We start from the raw sequence: 27,136 nt of genomic DNA, 5'->3' as shown, positions 1-27,136 counted from the left end.
TACTTACTATTGACTTAGTGCACTGGAACCACAAACTCAAGGTCTATGTCTAAACTTCTCGTGTTCTTCCTCTACCTCCTTCATTGTTCAGATTATCAAGACATTTCAGCCTAGCATTTAAATCCTTCCATGAACTGAATCATTCTTTACCTAACAGGCATAGTTTAATTTAAAGCTGACTTATTTTAAACCCATTTAAAATCAATAAAAATATAAAGCATGTTTTGTAAGGAGTACAAAGATAAATAAGCCACATATTTCAAAAATTTCATAAAAGATTGGCATAATAGAATGGAAAATTACATAATATCATAAATGCAAAAAATATATAATAAATGCAAAAATACACATGTACAAAGAGAAAATGTAAAAGGATATTAGAAGTAAAACAAAGAAATGCCCCTAGAACTGTCAACAGAACACTTCTGAAAATAAGGACTTTCAATTTGGGTTGTGAAGGTCACCTATGATTGAAGATCTGGTTAAAAAAAAGGAGAGGAGGACATTTATTACAGGCAAAGTTGGAAATGCCAGGGTATCTCCGATGACCTGCATGCAGTTCAGTGTTTCTGCCTGGTGAGGCACAGCATGGTGAGTGGGCAATGATGCTAAACAGTACAGCAGGAGTGGATGGTTATTGTTATTACAAATTTTAGTAAATGAGCTTTAGGTGTAATAAATTAATGTGAAAGTAGAAAAAATAAGATGTGATTAACTTACATAAAATAATTTATTTCTTATACCAAGGTCATGAATTTGGTCCCCGGTCAAGAAACATACAAGAATCAATCAATGAATGAATAAATAAGTGGAACAACAAATTGATATATCTCTCTCTCTCTCTCCAAGAAATAAAATAATTATAATACAATTTTATTTCTTAACTTTTCTTTTTGTTGATAAATAAAATGCTTGAGTTAAGTAAGAGGTAAAAATATAAAATTACAGCTGAACACTACAGAAAACATTTCAGGATTAGGAGATTCTGAAAAGAAACTTGTTAAGACCTTTATTATGTATATAACAAAGAAACAATTTGATTTTAAGATGTAGCCCAAACACTGTTCTTGAATATGCAATAAATCAGTTGCCACACAGTTCAATACTGCTCTAAAAACCATTTCTAAATTCTATATCAATATTAAACTGTAAGTAAGAATTCTATTTCCTGAAAGAATCAGTGTAAATGAAGGTATTTTCCTAGGATACCTCACAAGAGTCTATTTAAACACACACAGATAGACACACAATATTGCATATATGGAATGAAAATCGATCAAGATTTTAGTGAATAAGATGACACATATGGGATCATTCTTAGATCTGAAAATGTGAAAAAAGTGAAGAGAATAAACAGACCATACATACACTATGTACAATCTCATTATATATAAAATGCCTTGTTAAGAGAGGCTTGAGACAGCATACCAAAATCCTTAGAACACGACAAGTGAAAGTTTTAAAAAATCAAAAACGGGAGAAATTATGGTCAAATGGCAGACAATACAAAGAATGAGTAAAAAGTACAGCAAGTTTCACAAGTTTTGTTTCAAAATGTTTCCACAGAAAAATTCTCAAAGTCTATTTTGTAAAAATAATTTGAGGAGCGATCTGGTGTCAAATAAAATAAGTTCAAGCATATGAGTTTGTGCTGGAATGAGTGAGTCACTAATAATTTTTTACTTACTAAAGAAATGCCAGAGCAATAGTGGTAACAATAATCGATATGCACTCACCACATGTCAGAACTTATGAAGACATGAATTATTTCCTTCTGTCCTCAAAACAATTCAGGCAAATAGGTACTATAGATCTACAAAACTCTTAGCACTATACTAAAATTCAAAAATATAGTAAAAACCCAAAGTTGTTTTTGTTGTTGTTTGTTTTCTCATAAAGATGGCAGACAAGTCCTTTTAGAGATTCATACTGATATGAACTGAGATGAAGCTACTTATATTTTTATTTATTCCACTGACAGTGACTTAATGTATTTCTTTGCAAAAAGTACAAAATGTTGCAGATCTGTTTAGGTTATTACATATAATTTAGATAGGATCCATATCCATTATTTCTAAATTCTGAAACATATCTGCTCCTAAGAGTTCAGATAAAGGACTGTTAACCTGTATTGCTATTGCATCTCATAAATGAAATAAAAGAGGCCTGAGAGCACACTTCTGAAATGTGTGTGTGTGAAATGTGTGTCCTGAAATGTATGATTTCAATGCACTTAAAAAATGTCAGTGTTCAAGCTCTAATCCATTATGCATGCCGCCTCTGTGCAAAAACTGTTCCTCTTAGGGGTGCCAACATAGGAACTTGCCTCCTACCAAGGACCACCAAGCCTACAGCTACAAATGGATAGTTACCCTCTGAAAAAAATTTGAACATTAGATGAACTGTTCCTCCACAAAAAAGATAGAAAAGCCACAATGAAAAAAGTAAAAAAAAAAAAGCCAAACAGATACATAGTAGCACTAAAATCAGGAAAGGGTCTCACTAGTCCAACTCTGTTCCTGGAGGAGGAGAGGTCTGTGACCCACATCAAGCACCCCAACCCTTAGGATCTGCACCTGAAAGATGAGCCCCCAAAGTGTTAGGCTTAGAAAACCAATGGAGCTGGCATCCAAGAGACCCAAAAGGGTGGAAGAAACAAAGATTCTCCTTTTAAAGGGTTCACGTGAAGCTTCACCTACCCTGGGATCCAGTGCAAAAGCAGCAGTTGGAAACTTTGTCAACTATATGTGAAGGAAATGTTTTAGTAACCCTAAAGCGTCGCTGCAGGGACAGGGGACAGTTGAAAGACTCCCCAGTGGGGGGTGCGCAGGAGGATGCCACTTTGCACTCTCTACATACCCAGCTAGTTCAGGTGGGTTAGCTTCAATGTAGCAAGCAGTCTTGTTCTGCCTTACTAGGACAGTGCGGGTGAGCAGTCACAGAACTGTGCTGCTGCCTTGCTGAAATGCAGCACTCTCCTGCCTCCTGGATGGGGCAGATGAGTGTGAATAATCACAGCAATTTCTACTTCCCTTGAGGGATAGGCTTCAGGTTTCACACACAACTACAGGTTACAAAAGCACTTCCAGTGAACAAAAGCAAGAGAAAGACACTCCTTTCCCATTCCCTTACCCTTACTGTGGCTCAAATATACCTACCAGAAAGGAGCTTACGCCTTTGTTTAGAGCCTCAGTTTTTGCAACTGTCACCCCAGATCTCCTGGTCTAGAGACCCACAGGACTTATGATCCTTGCCCCAAAGGACTATATACATTTGTCCATATATCCAAATGCTTCTTCAGGGTCTGGCTTCCAATCAGCCTAAAACTGCTTGCTAAATGAGATTCTCCCCCTTGGAACACTGACAGGTCTTAGCACACCTTCAACAATGAGGACCTATCAAGAATCAATCAGGCCATTTAGACAATTGCAAAGGTTGAAGAGACAACCAGGAGTGAGAGCAAAATTTAAAGATAAGATTCATCACCTATACAAGATCACTTCTTCAAGACTAAGTAAAAGAAAAATGAGGAAACAAAGAATTAGGTTTTGAAAGAAATCTCCAGACAAAACCTCAGAAAAAGCCCTTAATGATACAAAGATAAGTAATTTAACTGAAAAAAAATTCAAAGTAGTGGTTGTGGAGATACCCATCATGCAAGAGAAGAATGGTTGAACAAATTGAGAACAACAACAAAATAGAAAATGTAAGATAACACTGAACAGAAGTCACAGAGCTGAAGAAAACAATAAACTGAAAAATACAAAAGTAAGATTCTCAATAAAAGAATGTATGGAGCAGAAGAAAGAATCAGTGAGCTGGAAGACAGAGCACTGAAAACCACAAATGGAGCAGCAAAAGAAACAAGAATTTTAAAAAATGAAGGCAGCTGAAGAGACTTAGGAGTCAAAATCAAGCTAAATAACATTCACATTTCAGTGGTCCCAGAAGGAGAACAGGGAGAGAAAGGAGTAGAAAACTTTCTCAAGAAGTAATGGTTGAAATCTTCATCAACCTGGGGAAGGAGATAGACACCTAGGTCCAGGGAGCTGAGAAAGTTCCATGAACTAGGACCCGAAGATATCCACTCCAAGATACATTATAATTAAAATGACAAAATTTAAAGATAAAATCTTAAAAGCAACTAAAATCATATTAATGGTGAAAAAAGTTTTAATTTTTTTGTCTAAGATCAGAAAGAAGACAAGAATGCCCATTCTCCCCACTTTTTTCAAAATACTATTGGAAGTCCTATTCATGGCAATTAAGCAAGGGAAAAAAGCTATCCAGTTGGACAGACAGAAGTAGAATGGTCACTAGTTTCAGATGACATGAGAACATATATAGGAAATTCTGAGGACTCCACCAAAAATGTTAGAACTAATAAATTCAATAAAGTTGCAGGATATGAAATTAATGTTACAAGTGTTTTGATGGTTGTCAGATGGGAGGGGTTTGTGGGGAATGGGTGAGGGGGTGAGGAGATTAAGCAGTACAAATAGGCACTTACAGAATAGCCATGGGGGTGTAAAGTACAGCATAGGAAATGGAGTAGCCAAAGAACTTATACACACGATCCATGGACATGTCAACAGTGTTGTGGGGACTGCCTGAGGGAGTGGGGTGGGGTGCTAGGGAGCAAAGGGGGAATATTGGGACAACTGTAATAGCATAATCAATAGAGTATAATTTTAAAAAATCTATTGCACATCTCTACACTAATAACAAACTATCAGAAAGATAAATTTAAAAAGTAATCCCATTTATAATTGCAACAAAAAAAAACTGGAAGAGGTGAAATGCCTGTACACAGAATATGATAAGACATTGATGAAGGAAACTGAATAAGACACAATAAATGGAATGATATTCTGTGATCATGAATGGGAAGAATAATTTTGTTAATATGTCCATAACACACAAAGCAATCTACTGATTAAATGTAATCCCTATCAAAATTCCAATAACATTTTCACATAACTTAAATAATTTTAAATATGTATGGAACCATATGATATCCCCCAATAGCCAAAGCAATTTTGGGAAAAAAAACAACCAACAATACCACTGGTATCACATTCCTTGATTTCAAACTATTATCACAAAGCTACAGTAATCAAATCAGTAAGATACTGATATGAAAACAGAACACATACATCAATGGAACAGCATACAGTGCCCAGAAATAACACCCCACATATAGAAAATTTAAGACAAAGAAGGCAAGAATATACAATAGGGAAAAGACAGTATCTTCAATAAATGATGCAGGGAAGATAATACAGCTACATACAAAATAATAAAATTGGAACATTGTCTTACCCTATATATAAAAATTAACTCAAGATGAATTAAGGACTTGAAGGTAAGACCAGAAACTATAAAACTCCTAGATGAAAACAGATGATGAGTTTCCTGATATCAGTCTTAGTGATTTTATTTTTGCACCTGACTGGAAAGACAAAAGAAAAAAAAAAGTAAACAAATTGGACTGCATGAAACCAAAAAGCTTCTACACATTAATGGAAGCCATCAAGAAAATGAAAAGGGTGCCCTGGCTGGCGTAGCTCAGTGGATTGAGTGCAGGCTGGGAACCAAAGTGTCCCAGGTTCCATTCCCAGCCAGGGTACATTCCTGGGTTGCAGGCCAGAACCCCCAGCAACCGCACATTGATGTTTCTCTCCCTCTCTCTCTCTCTCTCTCTCTCTCTCTCTCTCTCTCTCTCTCTCTCTCTCTCTCTCTCTCTCTCTCTCTCTCTCTCTCTCTCTCTCCCCCTGCCTTCCCTCCCTAAAAATAAATAAATAAAATCTTAAAAAAAAAGAATATGAAGAGGCAGCCTATTGAATGGACAAATATGTTTGTCCATTCAAAAAATATGTATTTTTTGGCAAGTGAATTGTCAAAAAATATGTGTGGGGGATTACTTTGGTGGAGGTACTTGGCAAAGTCCTTAAGACTGAAAATGGGGAGGGCTAAAGGGTGGGTGTTCTGGTTTCCCTGTACCTTGAGAAAGGGCAGCAGAGTCACAGGACCCCTCCCTATCTGAGAGCCCAACAGAGGAAAACCTCCTCTGTAGCTGCAGGTGGCCCTTTTTGAAGACTCACTTTTAGTTTATTTTTTTTTTGAAGACTCACTTTTAGATTAATGGGTGTTGCTGTTGTCATTACTCCTGTTTCCTCTTTTTAGATTTACTTTTCTGCCTTTTTTTTTTCTAACTTAAAATAAAGCTTTGTGTATAAAAATTAAAATACACTGGAAAGATAACCATTGTACATTTCATTTAGAAAATATAAAAATGAATTTTATTTTGAAGTTATGCTTTAAATGGGAAAAATATTATACCACAGAGAATGGGGAATTTGTGCTCTTCTTTTGACATTCCTTTGTTAATTCTTCAGAATCTTCACTTTTTATTTAATCCTGAGAGATTAAACATACTCTCATAGCCTTGTAAAAAATGAAGAACTCTTTTTTTCTGGCTGGAACCATGGAGGGTGCAGAAAAAAAGTAGAAGGCCCATGCTGTGCCAGAAACCCTTAAGAAAAAGCAAAGGAAATTCCAGCACTGAAAATCAAGTACCGGAGAAAGAAGTTCACCCAAAAGATGTTTCAAAAAGCATGGAGGAAGTTTATCTATGAAAAATCTAAGCACTATCCCAAGAAATATAGGTGGATGCACAAAACTGAGATTCAAATGGCTAGAATGGCAAGAAAAGCTGGCAACTTTTATGTACCTGTGGAACCCAAATTAGCATTTGTCACCAGGATCAGAGGTGCCAATGGTGTGGACAAGGTGCTGCAGCTTCTTCACCTTCGTCAGATATTCAATATCACCTTCATTAAGCTCAGCAAGGCTTTGGTTAACACACTGAGAATTTTGGAACCATATATTGCATGGGGGTACCCTAACCTGAAGTCAATAAATGAATTGATCTACAAACGTGGTTATGGCAAAATCAACAAAAAACAAATTACCCTGGCAGACAATGCATTGACTGCTTGATCTCTTGTTAAATATGGCATTATCTGCATGGGGGATCTGACTCATGAGGTCTATGCTGTTGGAAAATACTTCAAATTATCTCCTCCAACAAGGTGGAATGCAGAAAAAGACCACTCATTTTGTAGAAGGTGGAGATGTTGGTAACAGGGAGGACCAGATCAACAGGCTTATTAGAAGGATGAACTAAGGTATCTATTATGGTCATTTTTGTAATCTGGTCAGTTAATAAACAGGAACTGCTTTAAAATTGAAACAAAAAAATGAAGAAGAAAAGAAGGAGGAAGAGGGGGGGAGAGGAAGAAGAAGAAGAGGGAGGGGGGCAGGGAGGAAAAATGAAAAACCTCCTCCTCTGAGGCTGTTTTCCCAAACCTTTCTCTGCACCTTTCCCTCCTCGTCTACCCAGTTTTCTCTGAGCATCCTACATTTACCCATGTTCTGCCTTTGTTTTAATGTTGACTCTTGCTTAGCCTGCAGTGGAAAGGTTCTCTGGGTCCCCAGTTTCCAACTGGGGGAACTTTCCAATCATAGATAAACTTCCTTGACCATCCTTGACCATCATTGATGCCCCTCCTTTCCATCATTCTACACTGTGGTCCTCTGGCCACCTACCTGTCCATTTATGTGAAATTCTGCGGCATGTGCACAGTATGTGCATGAATCTGTCACAAAGAAGGAGCCTGAACTAGAACCTCAGAGCATTACTGCCTTGGGGCCTGATGTTCTCATTTTTCCTCAGTGCACATAACAAGAAATTAAATGGAATGAGTGTTTCATGTGCCTTTTGTCTGGTGAGTTTTTTTTAACCTTTGTTTTTCATATGTAGACTGTTTAGCTTTTCCTGTTTATTTTATTTTATTGAGGATTACACATATCCAAAAATATGAAGAACTCATAAAACTCAACAACAAAAAATCAGATTAAAAAATGGGAAGAATATCCTAATAGACATTTTTCCAAAGAAGATATACAAATGGCCAACATATACATAAAATATGCTCAATATCACTAATCATCAAGAAATACAAATAAAAACCATTAATGAGATATTACATCACATCTGTCTGAATGGTTACTATAAAGAAGTCAGCAAGTATTGGCCAGAATGCAATAAAAAGAGTACGCTCATGCACTATTAGCGGGTTTGTAAATTGGTAAAACCACTATGAAAACCAGTATGGAAGTTCCTCAAAAATTTAAAGACAGAACTACCAGCTATTATAGCTTTGATCCAGCTATTTCACTTCTGGGTATCTATCTGAAGGAAATGAATATATTAAATTAAATATATGCACATCCATTTTCATTGCAGATTATGGGAGCATTATTCACAATAACCAATAAATAGAAAGAACCTGTCTCCAACAATGGATAAATGGATGAAGAAGAAGTGATATATATAATGGGGTACTACTCGGCCATAAAAAGAATAAAATTTTGCCATTTGAAAAAACATGAATGGACATGGAAGGTATTATGTTAATTCAAATAAGTTAGAAAAAAGCACAGACCACATCATCTCTCTATAGTGCAATCTAAAAACAGGACAAATCAGACTCATGTGTACAAAGCACAGACTGGTGGTTGCAAGAGGGGACAGGTTTGGGAGAGGAGGATGGGTGAAGGGGATTTAGAAGTAAAAACATCCAGATACAGGATAAACAAATCATGAAAATATTATACACAGAATGGGGAATATAGTCACTAGAAGTATATTAACTTCGAATGGTGATAGATAGTAACTAGAATTATTGTGGTGATCATTTAATAATATATACAAATGTCTAATCACTATCTTGTATACCTGAAACTAACATAAATTTTATGTCAGTGATACTTCATTTTATGTTTTTATTTTTTTAAGATTTATTTTTATTTTTTAAAGATTAAGTTATTTATTTATTTTTAGAGAGGAAGGGAGGGAGAAAAAGAGGGAGAGAAACATCAGTGTGTGGTTGCCTGTTAATGCACCCCTTACTGCAGACCTGGCCCACAGCCCAGGCATGTGCCCTGACCAGGAATCCACACAGCTACCTCTTGATTTGTGGATGACACCCAACCCACTGAGCCATAGCAGTCAGTGCAATACTTTATTTTTAAAAACTGTTTTTCTAGTAAAATGTCAGGTCTGCAAAATCAGATATTTTGTCTAATTTGTTCCATTTGGGGTTGCCAATGCCTAGAACATGTATTTGCATACAAAATAGGTGTGCAATACATGTTTATGGATGCATGAATTATATCTCACGCTAAAACTTTTTGTAGATATTGACATACAGTACATTTAAAATATAATCCTTATCAGGGATAGCTATCCAGTTGCTGTTAAAGGTACTGCCATGTTTTAATAGTCAACATAACACTAAGGGAAAGAGCCTAATGAGAAATACATGACCAAACAGAACTCCACCACACAATACAAAGAAATTGAGTTAAAGAGTTTTCAAGAGTAGGTCAAAGATGCATCCAAGAAAGTCATATTGGGTCTGCTCTAACACATACCATTTAACAACAATGCCATGGATACAGCCACAATTAGCATAGCCTGGAAACATGCTAAATGGTTATATCAAACTTGGGTGTAATATTTGTTTTCTATAATGTGAACCAGAAGAGTCATATGAAGCAAAAGGCCATGCCCAGAGCATGGTATTATAGCCATATCCTGCTTTCCTCTTTGTGAGTGGTGTTGATGGCAATATCCAAGGGCAGAGAGAGGCAGCAGTGGTTCCACAAAACAAAGAAAAGACCAGCACTGATTGTAATCAAGGCACATCCCCTTGAACAAATCCTAAATATGCTAATTATACCTCTATTTTCTTGTTCCCAGAAATCTCTGCAATGGTATTAAACCTAAACATGTAGAGAACAGTTTCATACTCACTTAAATTACTGGATCAGTTTCATTTATTTTATAACACCAACAGACAGATAATAGATTTATTATGTACAATTTTAATTTATGTTGTATATTAGATGCCATTTTATATATTATTGCATGTTGTACACCAATAATTGATATCATTAAATACTCAACTTACTCTACTACCGATTTTGAAAAATGTCTGAAATCATGCCTTTTAAATTTACCTACAGAAGTAACTGTCTGGAACAAGATGCATTTTAAGCTGAGTGGTAGAATTTAAACAGTAGTGGAACAGAACACAATAAAATAAATATCAAGAAATCAAAACTGTCATCCATGTAGATTATATTATGGCTCTCCTGGAGTTACTCTGCAGACCTCTAGAATCCTGTGTGGTTTCTTTGAAGATGCTTCCTTAAAATAATGGGGAAATATATTAAGTGCACCTGGAAAAGCAACACCGTGACATCTAGAAAAAATAAGGCGCCCTCTCTCTTCATGCCGCTGCTCATATGGTATACTAATGTTTTTGTCATAGTAACCATAAACCATATAATAATATAAAGAAAAATACAAGAAAAATTGAATAGAAAAAAATCAAGTTAGAAATAAAGAAAAAATAACATGGAAACAAAATAAAATTTAAAAAGAGAATAAGTAGAAATAAATAGGAGTCATAAACCTAAAAACTACTGACACTGATAGATAAACTAAATGAGAACCAAGAAAAAAAATATAATACCCTAAAAATAATTATGACGTATTAAAATCATGAAAGTTGTCAAGATGAAGAACAGTGCTCAAAGTTAAAAAAATGGGAATATGTTATATTTAGGGGATGGAGAATTAAGAATAAGAATTAAACACCAAAAAGGTAAAAACATAGCATATTTGAATGTAAAAACGTGTAAGATAAATAGAATATCAGAGAGTTTAAATTAATGCAAAAGAAGGATTATTATCAAAAGAGAGGACATGAATATAATAGTGCATCAGTTTTGCCACAAAGCTAGTAAGGCAAGTTTAAAGACTAAAGAAAATTAAACATATTTCCTTACTGAAAAAAAATTTCAAAAAGTTAAAAAAGACAGAACAAACAGATATAAACGAGGAACACAAAATCCCTGACTACTACTGAAGGGCTACCTTCCAAAGGTGTGGCATTCTCTGCTTTAGTAGCAGAATTATCCCTAACTGAAAATCCTACAGGATAGTGAACAGTGAGATGCCTTTAGATTCCAACCCCTCTCCTTCAGCCAGCTCCCAAAGTTTTAAAAATGTGCAGTTCTATTTAAAACTACCCAAGGTTACTCCCCATCAAAGAAACAGCCTCTGTTTCCCCAGCACAAGCAATGAGTGGCTTGCCCAACCCTGCCAACTGCCCAAGATAACTTTAATTTAGAAATTGAACTGATGAATTCTCTGTTCTAGCCCTATCTGCCAACATTTTTTTTTCTGATGTTTCATTTGTACTGTTTGTACAGCCTTGTCACTGCATGAGGTTAAAGTAGCAAAGCACAATAGACAGCACATTAAAGTATGCAAGAGATGAAGGATACAGGGCTGAGAGGAGACCCCATAAATGATCCAACTTCCCCAACCCTACAGAATATGGAGAAGGTACAGGGGTTGCATCTGAAGCTAAACCTTAGAGTTTCTTAAGTAATTTTCTGTGTTGCAATCTTACACCCTAGCTTTTAATCTTAAAGTCCTTTTTTACATAGCCAAAGCTTGGCCAGTGTATTGCCCATGTCTGGCAGTCATACTGTTCATCATTCGGGAACTGGCTAAACCTCAGGTGTGCTCAGTGGTGGTAGGACTAGGCAGGGGGCAGGGAAAGAGAAAAATACTCTCTAAATGATACACAGGTGGAAAAACTCAGTATTTATTTGAATAAACTTCCAATTCTGTTTGCAGGAAATTCCTTATGATCTCCATCTATTTTTATGTTGGGTGATTGTTCAGCTGCTGTAAATAGAGTGGTGAACTGAGCAACTGTCCAATTGGCTTTGTTTATCTTTAAATGTATACAAGCAAATACACTCCATTTAAGCAGTCATTAGTCATGCTCACTCAGATACTCCCCTACCACTGCTAACTCACACACAAATTTGCCTTGCTCTACTTCTGTTAACTTCTAGAAATGATTCTTGCCAGACCTGGAAGTAAAGAAATCTTGCTCAGTTGAATTAGAATGGAGTCCATGGATTTGCCCAGCTCTCAATTTCTCTTCTATTTTTGATGTTTTTTTTCAAATTACCCACAACCTTTCTAAGTAGCATGCTCCTACTGACAGATTGACCACAGGTCAGTGTGTGCTTGGCTATGAAAAAGGAAAAAAATGGTTGTTCAATTTTTTTAAAATAAAGAAAATACAAACTTCAAAACAACATATTATATATTATATGAAAATTTTACTGGTACTAATCTACATTAGTTTTCATAATTTACATAAAAAACTGATGATAGCCTGGCCAGGCTGCTAGGAGCAAGTGGAGGGTGGGGAACAGAAGTGGCTGCCAGAGGAGATCACTTATCTCCCAAGGCAGTGGGCGGGGCCACAGTGTCCTGTAACCAAGCGTGCACCTCACCAACACTTCACAGCTAGTGTGGGGCATCCTACTCCTGGTGGCAGATGCCGTGCCCCCAGGCAAGATGGCAACAGACTAAAGTATAGCAGTGAGCCACCAAGGCTAACAAGATAATTAGATAAGGGAGAAAGCCCTCCTACACCCTCCCAGTACCTGACTGGGGGTGGGGCCAGGTGAAGGCACGCATGTGTGCACCATCAGAGGTCAGAAGGGTCACAGGGGAAAATGTGGGACCAGAGAAGCCTGTCAATACAGGCTGGGGAAAAGAAGGAATTGGTTGGGGAACGGTCCTGGAGTGTGCAGAAGTTTAGGCTGAGAAAGCACCAGGTCCACCCCACACAGGAAAATAACATAAACTTAGGGGAAGGAAGGGAGGCCATCTTACCCACTGTGCAAACATACTGGCCAGTGCGTTTACAGGACTTTCTGGCCACGGAATCCACTTGGCCAATGGTGGTGCCAACCCCACACACAGGTTCCAAAGAGGCAGGGAGAAAAGCTGAGCCACCTGGATGACCACACAGTGGCGGACTGTGGTTCCCAAAGGATGGTACTTTAATGCAAGGAGAAACTCTGAACACTGTCTTTGGTCTGGCCAAAGAGGGCTGGGTTTTCCTCTGGGTTTCCCAGAGGGCATGGGCTTTGAGACAAGAGTCTGCCCTTCTCCCAGATCAGGCAGCATTTGAATAAAAACCTCTTTTCTTTCTCACTCTATCTCTAAGATTTGCCTATTGGTGGTGGTGGGCAGCAAGACCCCCCACTTTGGTTCACTAACAAAGCTATCTAATTATGAAAGACTAGTATTGACAATTTGTTTCCTGACAGAAAGCTTCAATGTGGGACTATTTCATTGAAAAGAGGTATCAGGGAGCCCTCTTACGTGGGAAAGAAGAAAGGTCCAGGTCCTTCTCAAGGCTAAATATCTCTGTTCATTGTACATAATCCTTTCCTGTCTTCTAGTCCTAGGCAAGGGATCCTGTGCACATGTCTTTCCAAATGTGTTCAGTAAGCTTACATCATTGAGTGATTGTCAGCAATACTATAATGATGATGACTTGTTTAATTTTACTTTTGAACACTTGTAATAACAAAGGCCTCAGATTTACAGGGATAAATGAACTTTATTATCTTGAGAGAATTTACTATTTGTATATGGTGTATGATTTATAACCCCTTATTTCTAAAAATGAATTGAAGTAATTATACTGAATTGAGTGGAAATATGAGCTCATGAAATATTACCATATGCTGAGTTTTTCTTTTTTTTTTTGTATTTCTGAATATAGGCAATGACCTACTTTTTAGTTGAGTCAGGAACATTTTTGTCCCAATATAAAATTTTCTCATAGACTGCTATGTTGAAATTCTACATATATTAAAAGATGAACTATTGTCCAAACATTCGAGACACCAAGCATAAAAAGACTTTATCCCTCATAGCACAGAATGGAGAAAGTACTACTTGAGTATACTGAACTACCTTATTCATTATATAAATTTTTTGTTTTATTTCTTCCTTTTATAGATATAGCACTAAGCTAAATTCATAATTACATAATTAATTACAGGTTTAGTAATTCAATGTCTCCTCTAATAGAATGTCAGTTCCATAAGAGCAGTGATTATTGTATAATTGTATAAGTAAACATAACTAACATTTTGTAGGCATTAATAACATGCCAGGCACAGTTTTATGTATTTTAAATACATTAACTAATTTAATGCGCATAGTAGTCTCAATACCATATTACACATTGCAAAAAACTAGGAAAAAATAGAAAAAAGTTAATTAACTATCCCGAAGTCCAACACCTGGGAAGTTGCAGGGCCACTCCTCAAACCCAGGCAATTCCCTAGCTCTGGCATTCCTGCTCTTTTTTTTTTTAAGATTTTATTAATTTATTTTTAGACAGAGGGGAAAGAAGGAGAAAGAGAGGGAGAGAAATATCAATGTGTGGTTGCCTCTCACGCACCCCTACTGGGGGCCTGGCTTGCAATCCAGGCATGTGCCCTGACTGGGAATTGAACTGGTGACCCTTTGGTTTGCAGGCCCAAACTCAATCCACTGAGCTACACCAGCCAGGGCCTGGCATTTCTGTTCTTAATCCCTATGTTACCTGACCTGGTTACACATAGGTTCTGGCTATTTGTAACCAAATAATCATACTGCCTTTTTATTTATCTATTTTTAACTCTAGGCCTACCCCTTATTACCAGAATGATTTATAGAAAGTTACTTAACTCTTTTTTCTTAAAAAATATATATAATACCTGCCACAAGGAAATGAAGAAAAAATAATGTCATTGCATAGAAACTATCAGCTTCTAATAACATGCTTGTTTTATTGTAGGTATCCAAAAACATTTATGAAGTGAATGAAGGCAATATAATCATATAAACACATTTAAGATGCCCTTTCTGGTTTACTTCTTTGTTTGCTTGTTTTCTTACTGTATAACTGCCAAATGGCACACAATAAACTCCTTTGAGGAAAAAATTGTTAAAAATACATGTAAACTCCTAGAACAAAACACAGGAGTCAGTTTTTATAACACTGGATTACACATATGGCTTCTTAGATATGACAACAAAAACACAGTAACAAAAGTAGAAGTAGATAAATCAGACTTCATAACAATTGAAAATTTTTGGTATCAATGGATACTGTAAAGAAACTGAAAGACAACATACAGAGACTGGGAGAAAATTTTTGCAAATCAAATATTTGATCAGAGACTTGTAATGAGACATTAAAAAAACCTCCTATAACAATAATAAAAGACAAATAACCCAATTAAAAATGGGCAAAGATTTCAATATATAATTCTCCAAGTAAGATATATGTGTATAAGTGGCCAATAAGTATATGTCAAGATGTTCAACCTCATGAATCTTTAGGGTAAGGTAAAAAAAAAATCAATGAAGTACTACTTTACAAGTTAAAGGATGGTGATTTTTTTTATTTTTAAAGGCAGGCAACAAGTGTTGAAAAGAATGTGAAGAAATTCAAACTGTTGTGTATTGCAGGTAGGGATTTAACATGGTACAGCCATTTTGGAAGACATTTTGGAAGTTTCCCAAAATGTTTTCAAGAAAAAGTTAAACATAGAGTTATCACAGAACTTAGCCATTCAACTCCTTTGTATAACCAAAACATATTGAAAATGTGCACCCCAAAGTTCATAGCAGCATTATTTACAATAATCAAATGCTGGAAACAGCCTTAGTGCCAATCAGTATGTGCCAATGAGTGGGTCAAAAAACTGCGGTACATTTACACAATGGAATACTATGCAGAAGAAAGAAAGAAGGAGCGCCTACCCTTCACGACAGCATGGATGGACCTAGAGAGCATTATGCTAAGTAACAAGCCAGGAAGCAAAAGACAAATACCATGTGATCTCACCTATAAGTGGAACCTAATGAACAAAACAAACAACCGAGCAAAACAGAGATCAAGACATGGAAATAAGGAACAAACTCACAGTGACCAGATGGGAGGGAGGAGAGGGATAACAGGAAAAAAGGGGAATGGTCAAGTCAAAGCACATACATAAAGACCCATGAAAATGGACAACAGGGTGGGAACTGACTGAGGAGTGGGAGTAGGTGGGGCATGGAGAGAAACAGTAAAAATTGGAACAACTGTAATTCACCAACAATAAAAAATTTTAAAAAATTAAGACAGCAAATACAAAAGAAAATATATATCCACATATAAAAATGTACACAAATGTTTATAGCAGCATTATTCATAACGGTCCTGAAGGGGAAATAACATAGATGCCTATCAGTTAATGAGTGGATAAACAATGAATGGTATGTTCACACAATGGACTACTAACCATAAAAAGAATGATATATTAAAACATGGATGAACCTTGGACAAATTTTATGAAGTGGAAGAAGCTAGTCACAATGGCCACATATTGCATGTCTCTGTTTATATGAAACATTCAGAACAAGCAAATCCATGGAGACCAGAGCAGATTCGTGTTTGCCACCAGGGACTGGAGTGAGGTGTGGATAAGGAGTGACTGCCAATGGGGATTTCCTTTTCTGAGTGGTAAAAATATTCTAATATTAGATAGTGGTGATTACACAACCTTGAGAATATATGAAAAAACACTGAACTGTACACTTTAAAAGGGTGAATTTTATGGTATATGAATATATATATATATATCAATAAAGCTACTATTAAAAATGTAAATCAAAAATCAGGTAATAGTTGTGATATAGTAACTACATTTGAGACTATGTATTTATTCATTCTCATTTCAGTTGCCACAACAATGAAATGAGTAATTGAGACTTATCTTTAAAGTCCTTTCCAGCTTAGAAATTCTGATCATAATGAAATAATGTTTTGCCTAACTGAAAATTTTAAAAAATTACATGATTATACACACATATACCTAATTAGCTGTTTTATTCTCTAATAAACTTACATTATGAAATGTATAATTATCAGACTTAATTTTATATCTTTATAAAATTTTTCAAGTTAATTAACAGATCATGAAAATTTTGTCAGAGAATGAGAATACAATTTAATATGTTTAAACCTAAATATTGGCTTTGGCTATACAGTCTTCTTTTCAATATGATTGATGTTTGAAAAGACAACAAAGAGATTGTTTCAGGGGTAAAATGCTCAACAGCTGTAAGTGGAATGGAAAGTTTGTGATTATGAGTAGGTTTCAGGGAAGCAGAGAACAGCACCTGGTGTCTGTGGTTGTGGGTCCCACATGAGAAGGAGAAGACAGTTCAGAGGGCATGAACACAATCATGGCTCAGTTCATAATTCTGATGAAAGCAGCCTGTCCTTGGGGTTCCTGTTTGGAAAGAGTAATCTGTAATACTGTGAACAGAGAAACTTGCACTAAATCGGTTAGGTTTCCAGTTACACACCCTACGAGTCCTTTTTGATAATGCATGTTTACTATCTCTCTTCCCGTGAAAGTAAAATATGAATAGCCCAAAGAAACTGGGTGAGCAGTAGTTGTGAGTCTGACTAAAGCAGATGTAGCTCTAGTTTAAATGTCAAAAATAATAATAAACATAGAATCAATTTAAGAAGTGATATTTGAGCTGTAATAGACTTTATGAGAATATCTGGTCATTTTTACTATATTCAGGTAGTTATATCACTTTTAAAGGTGTGAGGCAGCTCAATCCCATTGCTAGCTAGCAACATACCTATTACATAGAGTATGTTTCTTTTAATATTATTTTTGAATAATATGATTGAAAATTTAGAAGACACTAAAAATTATATGATCATACATTTCTAGTCTCTCTGCTCTCATTCTCCTTCCTCAGCCTAATGCCTGCTCTCATCTCTCCCCCAAAAATGACTGTTCTGAGTTCCTTAAGTATAATTCCATAGTTTCTAATGCCTATACAAGAAAAAATATAGGATATCATTATCTCACATATTTAAATAAAAGATGGTGCATGATACATACTGCTCTCCTACATCCTGTTTCATGTAAAAATATTCCTTGGGGATATATCCATATCAGTACATAGAGATTTTCCATCATCTCAGCACTGAATATTGGTCTCTCATTTGGTATGCCATAATCCATCTAAATTTTAGGTACATTCAAATATTTGCCATTTCAAACACTGTGGCAAATAAATGCTAATGCAAATATAGGAGGTCTGTCGAGAATGCATCCATCCATGTACTAAGAAAAATAGAGATATTTATTGAAGGAGATACAAGAAACAAGAAATATTGTGCAAAGGACAATGATGCCTCAGTCCTCTTCAAAGCAGGCAGCAGGCACCTTGGCCCTCACACAGTTCTGCCAATCACCATCAGCTACCCCATCATATTTTCCTGAATCTCGCTGACAGTCTGAAATTTCTTCCCTTTCAAAGGTGATTTTAGTTTTAGGAAAGGCTAGAAGTTGCAGGGTGCCAAATCTGGGCTGTAGGGGTCTGAGTCACTTGCATGATTTGATTTTTCACAAAATACTCTACAGAGGATGTGATTAATGGCAGGTATATTGAAGTGTTGAAGCTACCAGTCACCAGTTGTCCATAGCTGTAGTATTCTAAATCATTTGAACAGTTTCCACAGAGGAATGTTCAAGCTTAATGCAAAATCTGGCACATATTCATTGCTCTACTTGCTTGGTCATTTTGAATGTGACAGCCACATAGTACACATGTTCACTCAACAGTGTCAACTGCCCCCACTGACTAGTACAGAGAAGTCATCATTGTTCATGCATGCACATTCCAGTCCACTCTCCTTGGCTGCTACGTTACACTGATGTTGCACAAACCATTCTCATTATATTAACAATGGTTGTACTTTTTCCAGACAGACCTCATATATATGTATGTGTGTATGTACACACACCTACATATCTGTAAGATCAATTCCTTAAAGAGGATATTAATAGGGCTTATTTATATTTACAATAATTAGGCCTTATTTACATCACCTACATTCTGAAGCTGCTACATGACTTCTGGGTGAAACTCCAGTTTCACCAGGCAATATGAGCTAGCATAGACACAGTAACAGCAATAAATACCAGTTTCTGAGTCACTCCTCAACAGCAGATTTGGAAGGAAATATAAATCGCTTGATTAGCCAGGCACCCTCTCGTACTTCCAGACATTTTGTGAATCTCAGGTCACTACTGTGAATTTTCTCTCCTTCATGACATGAAGGAGAGATCTCTGTTGTCTTCTACTCCTACTGTCACTCCCATGAACTCCCATGCCACCTCCTATGCCGCAGCACCCTCTTGTCATTTTACCCTGTAATAATGGGGAGCATTTGCTTTTATTATGTTTCTTTCATACAGTCAGGTGATATAAACAATCTACTTTTTCTTCCTCTTGATCTTGATTTTTCAAATACTAAACAAATGTTAAACTAGAGAGCCCACTAACAACAATATTCAGTGAGTACCGATTGAAGCTAATACTAGGCTTGCTCACAGCATGAGCTGCTGCATTACTTCTTCTTGCACAGAGAACCATAGGTGTGTAAGCACACACACACATGTTCATGCACACACTCATAAACATATTTTAACTGTCCTCTATCTGCCTCTTTTCTTTCTTTGTGCATAGGTAATGAAAGAACTATTATAGAACTTGTGACTCTTATGAACATGTAAAAAATTTAAATGATATTGTAGTTTATATGAGCCAACAATAATTTATAGATAGCATTTGCTAAATTAATGATCCTTCTTGTATTATCAGTGAAAATTATGATACTGTCCTGGGTTACAGAACTTTTACATATTTGTTTCAAAGGGCTTCCAGAACTTAATAATACAATTTTTTTTATAAATTGTTCCTATTGTTGGTTTTAGACTACTTGCACTGTAAGAAATTAAGAAATGGTTTACTTCTCAAACTTTCTTTTATAATGTGATTCATTCAAGTTGACTAACATTTAAATTTATCACTTTTTTTTAAAACAGTTAGCGACCTGGCTTTTTTCTTTTAAGGATTTTATTTATTTATTTTTAGGAAGGGAAGGGAGGGGGGAAGAGAGAGAGAGAGAGAGAGAGAGAGAGAGAGGGAGAGAGAGAGAGAGAGAGAGAGAGAGAGAGAGAGACATCAATGTGTGGTTGCTGGGGGTTCTGGCCTGCAACCCAGGAATGTACCCTGGCTGGGAAACGAACCTGGGACACTTTGGTTCCCAGCCCGTGCTCAATCCACTGAGCTATGCCAGCCAGGGCTTAAATTTATCACTTTCCAAATAAATTTATAAAAGTGGGAAACAGTTTGATCTATTGTTAATGATTTTCCAATGCTTTAGGAAAACAAATAAAAAAGAAATACTTTCATTTCCATTGTCGATAGGCTAACACAACTGCATTGCAGTTAATTATTGATAGTTCATCTGAAACTGGAAGTGCTAATATGCTGGACCTTTTCTTACCTTTCCTACCTCTCATAGCTACCTTTGACAACCTGACTTCTTTCAGATGATAATAAACAAAAATGGGTTAAAATAATTTCAAAAAATTATTTTAATGCTTTATACATCTTTAACAATTATGGTTTATACTCCTATTTTGGCATTTATAAGCTATCTCCATCATTTTGTATATAGGCCTTATCTCCATAATTAGGCTCTGACCCCCAAGGATAAGTCATTGTATATGCTACATAACCTAAAACAGTGTCTCTCCCAGGGTGGAAGCCTAAAGATTACTAGCTATAGATGATTGTGTGACTATTACTATTCAAGGCACATTAATTAATCAAGATCATTAAGCCATGTACATAACAGAACCTAGCACAGATATTGACACACCAAAAAATCAATAAATGTTTCACTCTATTTATCAACTATCTTTGACACATATGACATGCAATTTTCTTCAAAATATAATGTAGTACAAGCTCTATACTATTTCTTTAGCACTTCAGTCCTACTTCTCCACTAACAGATAAAATATGCCATACTACTGATGTAAATTTCTGTCCCATTGGAAAAAATAATACTAAGTTAAAATGTAAATATCCTTAGAATACTTCACCAATAATAAGTCTAAACATTTCAGATAATATATCAAGCCATTTAAGGAACCATTTTTAAATCAGTTTAGTTTTAATAAGTGAAACCAAGATATTTACCTTATCTAATTCTTTTGTCTCATTAAAAATTTCATATGTTTAAGAAGAAATCTACTAAGAGTTTATTACATATTTCAAAAGGTATGATTTCTGTGATATAAGTATACATAATTTTATAAAACACAGTTTTCTATATTTACAAATACTCTAAAAAGCAGAAATAGTTTGACACTCAGAGCCAAAATTCCATTTGAAAATAATAACTAATATTTTTACTTAGCTTCTTATCCATAAAATGGAAATAATTCCACCAAAGTTTGTGGTTAGAGTGTTGTAAGAAATGAAAATAATAAAATTCAAAATATGACATATAATATACACCCAGTAAATGTTACCCCTTGTATTACAGCTGTATCTGATACCTTGCTCTATATGCTGTTCTATGTATGAGACATATTCTAGAACCAAACACCTAGAGAATAAATATATCAGACTCAAGAGAACTTGCTTTTCACAAGAATGAACATACTGAGGTTGAAGTCTTGGTTTTAACATTGGATCTGCTTAGTTAAGATTTTATATCTCTTGCACAAATCAATTCAGCTAGTTTTTAATTTCTTGATGAGAATATTATATAATAGCAATGAAGCAGTGGAAGCTTCTGCCAGGTTAACAGCATCAATATACATATATTTGAAAACCTTTTTAAAAGAGCTATAAAACTATTTTATTATACATTGCCATTTATTCATAATATTGATTATAGGGATTAGTTACTTATTCAATTACTGTCCTCCTTATTACTTTGTCAGCTCCACAGAAGCAGAGATCATGTTGTATCCCTATCTTTTTATGACTTCTTGAAAAACACGTTAATTATTTTTTGGTGTTATACAAAAGTCTGTGTTATAGATGAATATACCAACAAAATGTGTACAACAAGCTAATTTTTAAAAATAATTATGGTCACAAACACTATGTAGTCCTCACAAAATATTTTAAAGAAAATATTATCACTGGCCTTATTCATTTAATTTAAAACTTGAAATCTCTTTGTAATTTTAATGGTAGTGATTTTGATGATTCACTCAAAATATATCACTGAAAGAATTAAGTATAGATTACTTGTTATTACCAATGAACACTAAGAATAAACAAATTAAAAGTAAACTGTTGGGAGGAAGTCTAAAACTGATATCAGACAAATGCAAAAATATTAAAGTATACCTTAAAGAAAACTAAATTTTATAAAATAACATGGCTATTAAGATGAACTTACGTAAATGAAGTAAATGAATTTACATAAATTTATTTCAATTAAAGTTTGTAAATGGTAACTGTATAGAGTCAAAAATGTTTACTGAGTATAGATAATTATAGAAAATAGTAATATTCTTTCAACTTGGACATCCATCAGAGAAACAGAATAATTTTAAGTATAAAAATCTATTAGTCAGTGCAGAGGCTTGAATGTTTATGTTTAATCAGGCTTTATCTATAAACATTTACATTTTTAATATAAAAATATAGTTGTATTAGCCTTGGTTCAAAGTATTATGCTATTCTAGTTAAAATATCAGAAGGAAGCTTAATTCACATTATAATCAGTGAATACAGTTCCAAAAGCAGCAGAACTGCAGTATCTAGGACAAGATCATGAAGTGTGGCCTCTGTCAAAAAAGTTACCTAGAATTTATTCACAATGGATAATATTAGTTTTTGAAATTAATCAACCCTATACTGATCAGTAGATTATTGCTAAAATTAAGGTGTCCAGTTCACAATCAGTAAAGAGCATTCTTCAAATAAAATCAGTTAAATAAAATAACCACTTCTTCACTTTTTAGTTAAGGTCAAGTACAGAAAGCACTGAATGAAATTAACTGAGAGATCATAATGTGTTATGAAAAAGTGTAGAACTGCCAATGGTGTTCATATTACTACAAACACAAATAATATGTTGGTAGTCTTCAAATGAGAAAAAGTTCAAGTTAATAATTAGGCATTGATTTGTTATATAAAATCTAGCAGGTTCCATAAAAAAGAGATCATTGATTTTCCATGGACTCACTGAGTAACCCTGTACAAACCAAATCACCTCTTATGCTTCATCTTCATAATTTTTGAAAATATGGTGACTGAAGCAAAAAATCTCAAAATGGTCTTATTCAAAACAATTAACACTAACTGTTGAAATATATCTAAATGAAAAGACATTTCATCAAATAACCAGATTTTAACATAAAACTTCCATAGGATGAATACCCAGCTAGTTTTATTTTGACCCATATTTACTCTCTTGGTCACTGGGTTTTTTTTTTCTCCCACTGACTGTAAGCGATACATAAGACAACGTTCTCCAGATCAGTCTTCAGTATGAGAGGTAGATAGATCTCCAATTCCCAGTTCAGTTACTGAATTGATTAGGAATTCAATAGTGCTGTCTCATCAAAGGTCTGAGAATATGCCAAATGGCAGAGGCCCTCTCAAATAATAAAAACTCTAGTGCCACTGAATTTCTGAGGATGAAGAATACATAAAAATGTCCCAGAATGTAGCTAATCCATGACATCTAGCTGCTACTTTTACTGTTAAATGGTACAGAGAGATAAAGATTTACATATCCATTTCCAAAAAACCTCCATGATGAAAAATCAATAAAAACTTTCCTGTTTGGACACAAAACCAGTATTATAAGACAGGAGCCGTACCATATTTGCTTTTAAATTCTTCAAATTTAAACAGCATGTTATTTGTAGAAATTAATCACATATACAAAAAAAGAATATCACCCAGCCAGTGTGCTTCCAGGAATTTGAGTAAAACAATAAAAACTGCTTCGAAAAATTTGAAAACACATAGAGAATCAAAAATTAAGCATAAAATTATTTAGAACCAGTATTTCCTTATATAATTAAGTATAGACCACATGTAAATATATTTAAGACCATTCAAGATTTCTAAATTCCATCATATTCAAATTTATTCTGATTATATGTAGGTTAAAGGAAGAGATGTTTGGGAAATAAAAATTCAGAAAATGTCATTTACCGTTAGTGTGATCATGGAAGTTAAGACCAGTCACTTTCCCTTTCCAGACTTCCACACTGCTATATATGTTTTTTTTGCCTGTAGTTTTGTTTCATTGTTTACATATAAATGTTCTCTCTCCTCTTTTTTTGTTTCAGTTATTAGATTTTTCTTACTTCCTTATTCTCATTTATTATTCAAATTTGGTCATTATCTAATCTTTCATTTTCATATTTCTATTCTATTTTATTCTTTATTTTAGTCTAGACTTTTACTCAAAGGTTAAGCATTTGCCTCCATTGTTTATCTTGCTCCTCTTTCATATTCCCCTTGTTTTTCACCTACCGTCCTCATCCCACTGCTTCTGTGTGTACATGTGTATAAGCAATTTTGCAGATATAAGAATGTGCGGCATAAGAGTCAGAATATAATCAGAAGAAGAAGGCATGATGGAGGAACAAGAAGCATGATAAAGATCTAGATTTAGAGAAGTGAGATTTTAATTTATTTTACAAAATGTTGAGAAAGTATCATTTTGAGAACTAACTTTACTTGTGCTTTCCTTAGCACCAGCTGCCCCTTCCCCCACCTCATCACTGCTAGTGTTCCAAGGTGTGAGACATAAAGGCAGAAAATATTTTTATATAAACATCTGTTACCAAAAAAATGTAATTTACCTGCTCATTTGACCTATTCATATTATACGTTTCTTCATATAAAAAAACAGAGTAGGTAATTTAAGTGAATTTATAAGTACCATTTCAAAGAAAAAAGCTGTTTACAATTTCTTGTTCTCAGAATTACAGTTCCTACCACAGTTAAAAACTCTAATGGACAATTAAAACTCTGTTCCTACTTCTATCATATTCTTTAACTGAACTCTGTCTGAAGAACTTAAATGTAAGATCACACTGCATTTCTAGGCACTGGGACCTGAAAAAAGAAGTGTGCAGTCGAGCTCTAAAAGGATTAAGAACTATGGCATTACTGGTTTGTTACTATATTATTTAAATACAACCATCAATCAAAAGGACTGAAAGTAGACAGATGTATAATGACAACACTCAATGTTTGTTGGTGTTTATCAAAAAAAAATGTAGAAGTGTTAAAAATATATGCAATGAAACATTTTCATCAGTGATAAAATAGTAATAAACCAGACATTATTTTTAAAACATGATTTGGAAAACCATCAGTACTATTAGTAAAATTTTTGAAAATACATTTCTAAGAAGCAGTTATTAAAATAAATTTATTAAAAACAGAATTTGATATTTGTAGTTAAATTTAAGTTTTTTAACTAGGTGTGTTCAATATAGTTACAACATCTTACTATCTGAATATCATCTGTTTTAAAATAAATGTTTACAAATAAAAGCTTTCCTTGGTATGTTAGTAAGTGTATTGTTTAATCATGTAACTAACAATACCTATTCATTTAATCTAAAATAAATTCACATTTTGAATTATAGAAAGAAGCAACAATTAAGATTATAAAATGTGTATGTTCATATTACATTAAAGTTTAGTTCCATATTACAGTTAACAACATTTTGTTTTATTTAGGTAAGTACTTATGTCTAATGTTTCAACAAGGAGCATAAATTTAAATGAATATGTAATTTTTTCTACACTGAAAGAAAATAATGTTCAAGCTTTAAGAGAGAAGTCTTCTCTTAAAGTTCAACCTTTAAGAGAAAGTTACATGCAAAGGAAAATGTACAGGGAACCAACAGTGATGGGAAGGAAACCAGGACTCAAATCAACAGTTTGGAGCAGAAGGAAGAAATAAACATTAAACCAGAACAGAATGAAGAAACAAGAATTCAAAAAAATGAGGAGAGGCTTAGGAGCCTCCAGGACAACTTTAAATGTTCCAACATCTAAATCACAGGGGTGCCAGAAGGAGAAGAGAAGAGCAAGAAACTGAAAACTTATTTGAAAACATAATGGAGAACTTCCCCAATATGGCCCCCCCCCAAAAAAAAAGACTTCCAGGAAGCTCAGAGAGTCCCAAAGAAGTTGGACCCAAAGAAGCACAAACCAAGGAATATCGTAATTACATTACCCAAGATTAAAGAGGAGAGAATCTTAAAAGCAGTGAGAAAAAAGGAGGCAGTTACCTACAAAGGAGTTCCCATGTGAGTATCAGCTGATTTCTCAAAAGAAACCTTGTAGGCAAGAAGGGGCTGGAGAAAAGTATTTGAAGTCATGAAAGGCAAGGACCTACATCCAAGATTACTCTATCCAGCAAAGCTTTCATTTAGAATTGAAGGGGAGATAAAGTGCTTCCTAGATAAGGTCAAGTTGCAGGAGTTCATCATCACCAATTCCTTATCATATGACATGTTAAAGGGACTTACCTAAGAAAAAGAAAGAGATCATAAACAAGAACAGTAAAATGACAACAAACTCACAACTATCAAAAATTGAACCTTAAAAAAAAACCAAAAATGAAGTAAGCAAACAACTACAACTAGAACAGATTCACAGAAATAGAGATCACACTGAGGGTTATCAGTGGGATGGAGGAGTGGGGAGAATGGGGAAAAAGGTACAGGAAATAAGAAGCATAAATGGTAAGTACAAAATAGACAGAGGAAGATTAAGAATAGTATGGGAAATGGGAAAAGCCAAAGAACTTATATGTATGACCCATGGACATGAACTAAGGTAGGGGGGCATGATGGTGAGAGAGGGTGTACAAGGTGGAGGAGAATAAACGGAAAAATAGGTAATTGTTACTAGCATAATCAATAAAATAATTTAAAAAGAGACTCTATAGATTGCTTATGTAAGTAAGAGAGAAAAGAGAATTATTCTGATGTCTATTATTGGCACTATCCTCAAAGTAAACATGAGCAAAAAACACAGTTTTCAATAATGGGTGGTGGAAAGGCAATAAGGGGATATTCTAAAAAATAATACTACTTTCAAAAACTTTAAAGTTTTTTTCTTTACTATAAAGGACATTACTGGGGAAAATAACACTTGAGTAATGCTTATATTTCAGATAAATAGTATGATATCAGTGTTAATTTTCTACTTTGGATACCTTAGTGCAGCTAAGTAAGAGAATAA

General features: G+C 34.8%; 1 protein-coding gene and 1 pseudogene across 1 annotated transcript in view; one reads left to right on the top strand and one right to left on the bottom strand.

Annotated features, from left to right (window-relative positions):
* The window catches only part of GRID2 (glutamate ionotropic receptor delta type subunit 2), a 1,404,853-nt gene that overhangs the window by 1,282,275 nt on the left and 95,442 nt on the right, over positions 1 to 27,136 (bottom strand). The window lies entirely within an intron of this gene.
* LOC123806890 lies at positions 4,210 to 7,190 on the top strand (annotated as a pseudogene).

The sequence above is a fragment of the Phyllostomus hastatus genome, unplaced genomic scaffold (assembly GCF_019186645.2).
Source record: "Phyllostomus hastatus isolate PE091 unplaced genomic scaffold, TTU_PhHast_1.1 phas_scaffold_39, whole genome shotgun sequence".
Lineage (NCBI taxonomy): Eukaryota > Metazoa > Chordata > Mammalia > Chiroptera > Phyllostomidae > Phyllostomus > Phyllostomus hastatus.
Note: the sequence above shows the minus strand (reverse complement) of the source record. Positions and strands in the feature narration are given on the sequence as shown.